Source organism: Fukomys damarensis, unplaced genomic scaffold, assembly GCF_012274545.1.
Source record: "Fukomys damarensis isolate Sample0158 unplaced genomic scaffold, DMR_v1.0_HiC HiC_scaffold_39, whole genome shotgun sequence".
In the NCBI taxonomy this organism is placed as follows: Eukaryota; Metazoa; Chordata; class Mammalia; order Rodentia; family Bathyergidae; genus Fukomys; species Fukomys damarensis.
In genome coordinates, this window is record NW_022900951.1 from 840,591 (window position 1) to 850,525 (window position 9,935).

Sequence of the window (9,935 nt, forward strand, 5' to 3'; positions counted from 1 at the left end):
GCTGCCGCCCAGCGGAAAGGCGGCTCGGAGACACAGGCGCCGTGTCCTCGTCCACCCGAGTCCCCGAGTCCGGCACCGAGCGACTCCCGGCTCCTCCCCGAGGTCGGGAGGATGGGAAAGGTCACCGTTTTGGGTCCGCTCGGGACCTCGAGGCGGCCGGGACGGCGCAGCTGAAGACCCTGGGGAGAGAGGACTCCAGACGCCTTTGCGCCTCCTCCTCCTCCTCCTCCTCCAAGGACACAGGAATCTGTGTGAAGATACATTGGGTGGTCCTGACTGGGAGGTTTAGAACCGGGGATGCTCTCAGGGTCCCGCCTGGCACAGGATGGCCCCCCAATAAATAGTATCTGTCCCGGTAGTGTGCACGCTGGAAAACTGCTTTGCTGCAAGAGACCACGTCTCCGTGCTGTCTGCCTCTGTTTGTCATTGTGTCTCTCACTCACCCCCCGCAACGACTTCTGTATCTGCCTACGTCTGTCATGGTGTAGCATGTGCTCACGGATATCTGTTTGATCTCTGCAACCACTCTGTTCATCCTGTCTGTCTATCTACCTGTCCACGTAATCAGACCTGTCTTAACTATTGACTTGTCTGCCTTTCATCTATGCTTTTAATATGTGCTATGCATCTACCCACCCACCCGTCCATCCACCCGTCCACCCACCCACCCGTCCACCTGTCCACCCGTCCACCTACGACCTACCTATATACCTACATCTATCATCAATGACTGTTTTGTTCATCACCTATCTAGGTCTACTTCTGAGATCTACCACCTGTCATCTGTTAATCACCGCCTATACATCCATTTCCCTCCGTCCTTACCCGTCCTGTCCTTGTGTGTATCTATCTGTCCGCCTATCATATGGATTGGTCTATCATCTACCTACCTACCTATCTACCCATCCACGAACCTGCCTACCTGCCTACCCACCTACCTAACTCTCACACCTGTGCTTCTCAGGCGGAAGTGATTTTCCCTCCCCAAGGACACCTGTCAAAAGCTAAAGATTTGGGGCATCCCACCGGCCAGCTGGGCTACCGGCACTGACTTTGTGGAGACCAGGGCAGTGGTCTGTATTCATTACGGCCCACACGCTGGCCCCAACGAGACGGTCACAGCCCCAGTGTTCAGCGTTGACGATGAGAAAGGCTGTTCTGCACACGTTCTTAGATAAGAAGTCACATTTCCAAGCATACTTTCCGTAGAGAATCACAGAAAGCTGTCGGGAGCGTATGTTAAAAAGCAAACATCCACTTCCCGTCTGTGCGAATCCAGGTTTTAGGCAGGCGTGAAAATGGATGTCAGCAGCCGTCCAAACTCCTCCCTGGGGATACGTGGGGTTAAGAGGGCCGTTCTGAGGGTGAAGAGGTGCAGAAACCGAGGCTTTGGTGCGGAGTGACTTGGCGTGGTTTCCGCCATGAGTAGAGCGGCAAAGATCAGACCCCCCGGTCTGGGTGGAGACCTGAACCCGCGCATCTTTTGGGGGTCCCACAAAGTAAACCAGAGCACACGGGAACGCTGTTGCGGATGTGTGTGCAGAAGTTGCCAATATCCGGGCTGAACATTCCCCAAACGTCCTGGTGACGAAGACTCGGTCCCGAGCTCGGTTCTCTCGAGAGCTGGTGGGTCGTTTCAGGACTGCAGTCTAGCGGGAGAAGGTCAGGTCGCTGGGCGAGCGACCTCGTACAGGGTCCTGAGACTGCATTCGCTTCCACGGACCCGCTGTTTCCTGCCCACGGGGGCCGAGGCGTCGGGGCCAAACGTCCGCGAACTGAAAATCCACAGCTAGGGGCCCTTGCTTTCTCCACTGACACTTGGTGGGGGAAGTCAGGGATGGAGGTCAGCACCCCGGAAATACACAGCATGGCTGCTGACAGCTCAGAATTACCCAGTCCCAAATGCCGACACTGTGCAGGGAGGGCCCTACGGTCAGGAGAAAGCTGAACTTCAGCTGTCGATTGGTATAATTTAGGCCACCCAGATCATTATAATTAAGATTTCATCGGGAGGCGGGCGGGCCCTGAGATACGGAGGGGTGGTTTCGTGCACACAAATCATAGTGGTGTCAGAACAAAGGAGATTTCTCCCGACGTTTTCTCCAGTTCCTGGGAACAAAGACCCACAAACAGCACCCGGCTGCTCAGCTGCTGAAGTGCGAACATTTCTGCGGTGACAAGTGCTGGTCCTGTGTTTCACACAGCCGCTGGGATGGGGGGTGGTGTCAGAGGTGACCCACAGCCGCGCCCGAAACGCCGCACGTTTGGCAGCCACATATCCGCGTGAGGCTGGGAGAGGGAAAGACCGGAGGCCAGAGCCAGGGCCAGAATCCGGCTCTCTCCTCTCGGGGGTCGCACGCAAGGTGTCGGAGAAAACATCAACAGGGCCCCAGAGTCTTGATTTTTGCGTATGTGTGTTTCGGTTTCCTTTTAAATGTTATTCATGCCAGTATGGTTTTGTGAGTAAGTGAGTGTGTGTGTGTGTGTGTGTGTGTGTGTGCGCACAGTGCACTGCTGTATTACACCACACACGAGAATCGCCTTGCCCATGAAAGCTCTGACACCCCTGAGATGGTTTAGGTCATAAAATGTCCTGCACATTATACATCCACATAGAAAGGCCCCGAGTCCTTCAGGGCACGGGCGCTGTTGCTGCCGACACCCCACGCTGATCTTCTGGAAGAATTCCAACTGTGCTGGAGGCCGTGACTTGATCACAATCCCCCGGGCTCCCATAAACTCCGTGCAATGACCTCCAGAGGGAGGAGAAAACGGCCTCACGACCAAGGTGCCGTGTAGGGGTGACGGGCCCGGGACGGTGGGCGCAGCGCATCCCTGCCCGAGGGGCACGACGAGAAAGCAGCCGTGGGTGCAGGTGCCAGACGCCCGTGGGGCCATCGTGAGCCTCACCTGTCACCTGTGAGCGCGCGGCCCAGCGTCCCGGGCTGCGAGTGTGACTGCAGTGCCCGCCCTCGTCCCGCAACCGTGTTCAGACCGCTCCTCCCAGGATGTGCCGCGGGGCTCGGCCCGCCACACTTTATCCAAGGGCCACCTCCCCCGCCACGGAGCCGCCCCCCACGAATGGCGAAGCCACGTCCAAAAGGCCACGGCCGGCACGGAAGGCATTTGGAGGATGTCAGGCGCGCACACACTCACACACACGCGCACACACTCGCACAGTCGATCGACTTAGTGCCGGGTCCGGGGAGAACTTCACCGCGGGCGGCGTCCTCCTGCCGAGCAGGTTTGTGACGGGGACACGGTCACGCTGCCGGACGGGAGGCCACGGGGCAGTGACGGCGGGGACGGATGTGCGCAGACGGGAAAGATCGCTTCGCCACGCCGGCGTCGGGCAGCACGGCAGGGCTCGGGAGCGGGCTTGTGCGACGGCTTCCTCTCGCGACAGAGGACTCGGGCTGTGGTGACCACGACCGAGTCCCTTCCGAGCTCACACTCCTGAGGACCCAGTCAGACCCCTGCAGTCCCCATAATTAGCTCCGACGGAAGCTTCCCTAGGGGCCGAAGAGTGGCAGCGGGGAAAGGCGTCTTTCCCTTCCACGCACAGCACACGGACACGCACGCGGAGGCAGACGTCTCCCAGGGACCGAACCGCTGGGCGGTTTTTATGTCACCAGAGAATGTCTGGAGAGGCCACAGGCTGCGCTGCTCTGGGTGGTTTTATCTCGCATCCAGCAACTGTGACAAACACACAGAAGTGCGTGCTGATTTGCGCCCAGGTGGACTTGACAGCGAGCCTAGAAATGCTACCCGTGAGAGACGGGAGAGGGCTCAGCTCGCAGAGGCGCGCTTCCTACCGAACGCAGGGGCCCAACAGAGTGCGGGGCCGCCTTGCAGGAGCCCCGGTCCGGCCTGCACCGCCTGGGATGCTCGGTGAGGGTGAAAACCTCACACTGTGAACCGGCCGTGGAAGGAAAACCAACGGGTCCCAGGTGACGGCGGAGAAAGCCAGGGTGCAGCAAGAGGGCGAGGTTTGAAATCCCAGAGCTTTCATCAGAGGCCTCGACCAAACACCACCGGGAAGGAAGACCCCAGAGTTTACCTAACGATCCAATCCGCTTCGTGGCCGAACTCGAAGTGCCGACTTTTTCCTCTAAATCCCTGTAAGTCACAGACGTAAACAGGGCCCAGAAAGACGCCCTTCTGAGGGATTTTCTGAACACAGTACAATGACAGTGGTCAGGTCAGCAGACGCGGGAGCAGGAGAGGCCGCGTGGGTGACGGACAGGAACCAAGTCGGGTTCTCGGGTTTAACAAAACAACGGCGGGCCGAAAAGAGCAGCTGACGACCGTCCAAGCTCAGAGGGCCCGGGGCAGGGAGGCTTCTCGTGCCCAAGACGCCCGAGGCCACACCGAGTCTTGTGGATGTTTTTGTCCAAACAGTGAGCGGCACAGGTCCCTGCAGAGGTCCGCCGGGCCTTGTTAGATACAGCAGCACTAATTAAAATATTCAGAAACGGAGCCATCAGGGTGCCGCGCTGGGTTCCCCAGGGCGCTGTGTGCCTGGCAGTCACCGCGGCACGCGGTCGTGCGGGAGGCCTAGCGAACACGTCCCCGCGGGGAGGCGGGTAGGGCTGCGTGGGGACTTTGGCTAAGCAGACTTCACGCAGTTCAGATGTGCATCATTGCACAGGGGAAGCACACGCCCCCCACACACAACATCAGAGCTGTGGAGGGTGAGCAGGAAGTCAGTTCTCCAACGCAATGCGTTTCATTTGAGGTCCGGACGCGCCATTTGTACGTCTGTGGTTCCGTGTGCCCAAGCCGCCCCTGATTCTGGGGATCACACAGGGTGGGGGCTCTGCGAATCCGCCGGTCTCCGTGTGGACGCTGAGGCCACAGCAAGGCCACAGCAAGGACACAGCAAGGACGGGGGCTGGGGGCGGATCACAGCGATTACTGCAGCGCTGGAGCCGACGGGACGCCTCCTCCCACACCGACCCCAGGACACAGTTTAATCAACACAGAGCATCTGCCCAGGGGACGAGGCAGGTGTGTGACGAAGGCTCCGCGTCCTCGCAAGGCTGGGGACCCATGAGGGCGACGGCAGGGTCCCGGCTCACGCGGACGCTTCCCGACCTGGGCACCCGGCCAGAGGAAAAGGAACTCGATCAGAGCTGCCGGCGTCGGGGGAGAAGGGCCGAGTCCGGGTCCACGAGAGGCCGTCGGGAGCCCAGCACCGGGGCAGAAGAGACACAGAGGCCTGGAGGGAAAGGACAGCGGCGACCACATCCACTTTCATGAGCACCATCGCCGTCTCTGAGTCGCCACCAACGTCACCTCCGTCACCACGGTGCTGTCCACAGCCACGTCGCGAGGCGGCCGGGTTCCCACAGAAACCCTCCTCCTCGCAGAAGTGGAAGGATCCTTCCCAGACCGCCAAGCCCTGTGTGTCTCCGAAAGATCCCCCGGGCTGCCCTGCTCTGCGCTCACCGCGGGGAAGAGCTGCCAGGGACAGAAGACTCGGCCGAATGCTCCGTCCATCCTGACGGAGTTGTTCGCTCGTTTGTTTTTTTGTTGTTTTTTTGAGTCAGGGTCTCACTATGCAGTTGAGACTGCCCTGGAACTCACTTTGTAGCCCAGGCTGGTCTCGAACTCACAGAGATCCTCCTGCCTCAGCCTCCCCAGTGCTGGGATGACAGGCGTGCTGTGCCCCTCCCAGCTCACTGTACTGTTTTAAAAAAATGTTTATTATTTTCCAGCACCGGGAATCAAACTCAAGACCTTGTACTTGCCAGGCGCTGTGGTGCCACTGAGCTAAATCCCCAGGTATTTCATCGTAAATATGTATTTACTTGTGTTTATAAACTACACAATATATGTGTAATATAAATCATATACCTATAATATATATAATTTATGCTTATAATGCAGAAAAAGCATCTAGTCATATAAATTGGCTTTATAATACGTATTTTATTGCAATATATTACTGATATTTATAACACGTATTTACACAAGATAAGTCATGTTTATGATATGTATAAATTAGGTCTATAACATGTAGAAAAAATGTAAACTGTAGTTAAATGTGGCTCTTTTGGTAAATACGTGAGTTCTACTTATAAATATTGTATGGAAAACCTGCATATCGCAGGAACAAGGGGAAAAAAAGAGAACCGAGACCTGTCCTGTACAGGTCCGAGATCCCAATGATGACCGTAACTGCGCTGTGTACCTAAAATGTGCCAATAAACTCAATGAGCAAAACAAAGAAAAGCTGCCTATCTGTGGAACACATAATTTACGATGCCTGTGAAACGGCGGTCGACGAACTCGATTCTTTCCCCGGTTCAGAAGTTTGTGACCTGAGGTCCCGTTGCCCGTGACGTCTTTGTGTCCCTCATCCTACGTCTGTTTGTCCCGTAAGGTGCTACACACGCTGACGTTTGCACGCTGCACAGAAACAGAAAGCTCCGACATAAAGACACACAAGGCACACGTTTCGGACCGCCCGCGAGTCAGTCCGCAGGCACACAGCGGACACGGATGTAGCCACGTGCACTGTGCGGTCTCCGCTCGTCTCCGCTCGTCCCGGGCCGGGGTCCCCCGTCCCGGGACCCCTTCCGCCACCCTGTTGGGGACCGCACGCTTCTGGCTGGGACGAGCAGCAGGGAGGACCAGGGTTCCCCTCTGCCCGGACGCCCCGGGTCGTGGCATTTGGACCGGGCTCCCAGGCCGGCTCTGCAGGACACACGACAGCTTTGCTCGCTCCCTCTGGGGACCCAGCGGGCTGGGGCGGTGCCGATGACCCGAGAGGGTCCTGATTCCAGCGCCCGTCCCTCTGCGCCGGCGTCGATGCCAGGAGAGCCGGCCCCGGACTCTGTGTGCATTCAGAACGTGTTCAGCCCAGCCGTGCCTTCAGGTCTCGGTCCACGGGCCAAAGAGAGCAGCCGCAAATCCAAGACACGCGCGTCTCCCTCAGCTAAGAGAGTCATTTTCCCCTCTTTTCACAATATGCATTATTCCTTATCTGTTAAATAGAGCATGCAACCCGAGCTGATAAAACCACTTAATCATCTTCTGGGTAATTAACTTGTTAAACATCCCCAGCCCGCCTTGCGGATGAGCCTGAAATATGGGAGCAGCACAGACTGCAAAGGGGAATCACGACATCGCCTCTTTGGCAGCCCCTGGGCGCCCCGGTGTGACTGGGATGCGGGAGGCCCGCAGCCTCCTCAGCGGGAAAAGGTTCCAGCGTGTCAATACCCTCAGGACACAATGTTAGCGCCTCTCCAGGATACACGCTGGGCTCTCGGCGTTTGCCGAGCTGCTAAAGTGGGGCTGTGTCACAAGAACCACCTCGGACTTCCTTTGGGACGACCCGAACCAGAGCTTGGGGACCCCGAGTCAAGACGGTACTATCCCCACGGGTCGCATCTCACATCTTCAGAGCCAAATTCCTCACCACTACTGGGTCATAAAAACAGATAAGGAGCCGGGCGTGGTGGAGCACACTTGGAATCCCAGCCCTCAGGAGGCTGAGGCAGGAGGATGGCCGCGAGTCTGAGACCAGCCTGGGCTGTGCAGTGAGTTCCAGGTCAGCCTCCACTACACGGTGAGACCCTGTCTCAAAAAACAACAACAAAAGCAAAACACAGGCAAGGAGTCCTGCCCCTCTTGCCAATATGGGAAGGACTGGACGTTGTTTAGTGAAATCAACAAGCACAGAAAGACAGGCACTGCCCGATCCCACTCTCTTGTGGATTTTTAAAACTTGGCCTCGGAGAAGTTAAGACAGCGGTCACCAGTTCCTGCCGCCAAACAGCACACTGAGCTAGGATCTCACGAATGGAACGTCGGACAGTCACCCGCAACCTCACGTTCACAGCCGAGGAACGGGAGCCACCTAGGTGCTCATCGACTGAACAGTGGATAAAGAGAGCGGGGTCCGTATTCCTTGTGGAATACTATGCAGCCGTGAAAAGGGAAGACATCCTGCCCTTTGCCGTCGTGAGGGTGGAAGCGTAGACGTCAGAGTGAACAAAACAAGGCAGGCACAGAACGACCAAGCCCCTCTCCCCCAGGCCTGATCTCTCCTGTCCTCGGTACGACCCCTAAATTGCCAACTTCACAGAAGCTGAGACTGAACTGTGGCTATCCGGTGGGCTGGGGCCTGAAAGTGGGAATCTGAGAGCTACTGGTCCAAAGGATATCGAGGCTTCATTGGAACAGGGGTTCAAGATGGAGAGATTTTTCTGGGTCACATGGAAGCAGGAGCCTGCGTGCGCGAAAAGTTTCACAAAGACGGTAGAGTCTTCCAGGTCTTCTCCACCGCACGGGGACCTCAGCTGGTGAAAACGTGTGAAGCGGCCGACGGCAGAATAACTCGTGGCCAAAACGGAGACCCAACCTCAGAGCCCAGCGGCCGGCACCGTACACTGCACGCGCACCGTGGAGTATTATTCACCCGTGAAAAAGGACGCCGCGCCAGCCGGGCGCTCCTGTAACCCCTGCCACTCGGGAGGCTGAGGAGGGAGGATTCCCAGTTCCGGGCCAGCCCTGACAGTGCCATGAGACCCTGTCTGTAAATAAAATAAAAAGGTTGGGATGCAGCTCAGCACTAGAGCTCAGCACGCACAAGGCCCTGCCTTTCACCCCCCGCACAGCAAAGATAAAATAACAAGGACGAGACAACAGCCAGGACGGTAAAGTCCGGTCCTCTGTGAGAACCCGGACAGCTGTGTCGAGACAGGCACAGCGTGGATCCCCTGGGGTGTGGAACTTAAGCGCGTGGGTCCCACGGAAGCAGCCCGCAGAGCCACTGCGGATTTCACGCCCTGTGCACCCCGCTAAACCCCACTGCGCACGGCCACCGGCACCGGAAGCGAGGCCACGGACGCGCTCAGCTGTGGCCCGGCACCGCCCCACGCACGACCAGAAAGTCCCGCGCGGGCCCGGGCGACCCCTGTCCCGGTTCGACCCCTGGACGTCACAGCGAGCGCAGCTCACCCAGATCGATCGCCTTACCCTGGGCGTTCAGCGTCTCCTCTCTTATGGCGCTCGCGGCTGCTCGGCCTCTGTCCTCGTGGTTTCCGGCTGCGGAGAGAACCAAGCGCAGGCGGGGTGAGCTGAGCACAAGTTCACCGAGCGTGAAGAAAAGCGGGGGACGGAGGAGGGCGCACAGCAGGCGGAGGCCCGGACTCTGGGCCAGGATCTCGCGAGGCTCAGGCCGCGGCAGCCCGTCCAGTCCCCTCGCTGGAAAGTGTGGGGTTGGCAAAGGCTGCTGTGGGTGCCCGGCCCGCTCCGAGGAAGGAGGACCCCACGTTCAGGCCGACCCCAGGCAGCCGGAGCAACCTGGGTAACTCACTTGGCAACGCAGCGAGACCCTGCCTCGAAATTGTAAAAAAACTATAATAAAAGAAGGGCTGGGGAGGGGGCTCAGTTCAGTGCAAAGGCCCTGGGGTCAATCGCTACCACTGCATAAATCTATAAACAAACAACAAACAAACAAAGTGAATGCCCGCAGAAGCACGCGCATGCCCAGTCGGGCCAGCAGCCTGGCCGTGGAGAAGCCGATGCCGTCCGAGCCTCCGGTCACCAGGGCCACACGATCCGGCTGTCGGCAGAAACCTGACCGGGAAGAAAAGCAGAAAGAGAATCAAAACAGAGACTCTGGGTGCTGTTGGGTCTTGCACGCTGAGCTCCGTCCCCAGCTCTTTTTTATTTTCACTTTTATTTTTCGGTACCGGGGATCGAATCGGGACCTCGTGCTTGAGAGGCAGGGCGGGCGCCACTGAGCTACATCCCCGGCCGCTCTTTAATTTAAAATTAATTTTCATACAGAGTCTCCTGGGGCCGTTCGCACCCCGAAGGATCTGCAGAGGGCGCCTGACAAACCGGGCCTGGAGCTGCGACCCTGATACCGCCCCCCACCCCAGCACTCTGGGAGGCTGAGGCAGGAGGATCTCAAGTGC

General features: G+C 57.9%; 1 protein-coding gene across 2 annotated transcripts in view; it reads right to left on the bottom strand.

Moving 5' to 3' along the window:
* The window catches only part of Dhrsx (dehydrogenase/reductase X-linked), a 58,505-nt gene extending 49,436 nt beyond the window's left edge, over positions 1 to 9,069 (bottom strand). The window contains exon 1 of one of the 2 annotated variants that reach the window (XM_033760563.1): positions 8,989 to 9,046. The gene's annotated coding sequence lies outside the window, so the exon portion shown is untranslated. Of the gene's footprint in view, positions 1 to 8,988 lie in introns of both variants that reach the window. The other variant, XM_019204820.2, reaches the window with a different exon arrangement.
* Between the last annotated feature and the right edge of the window lie 866 nt (positions 9,070 to 9,935).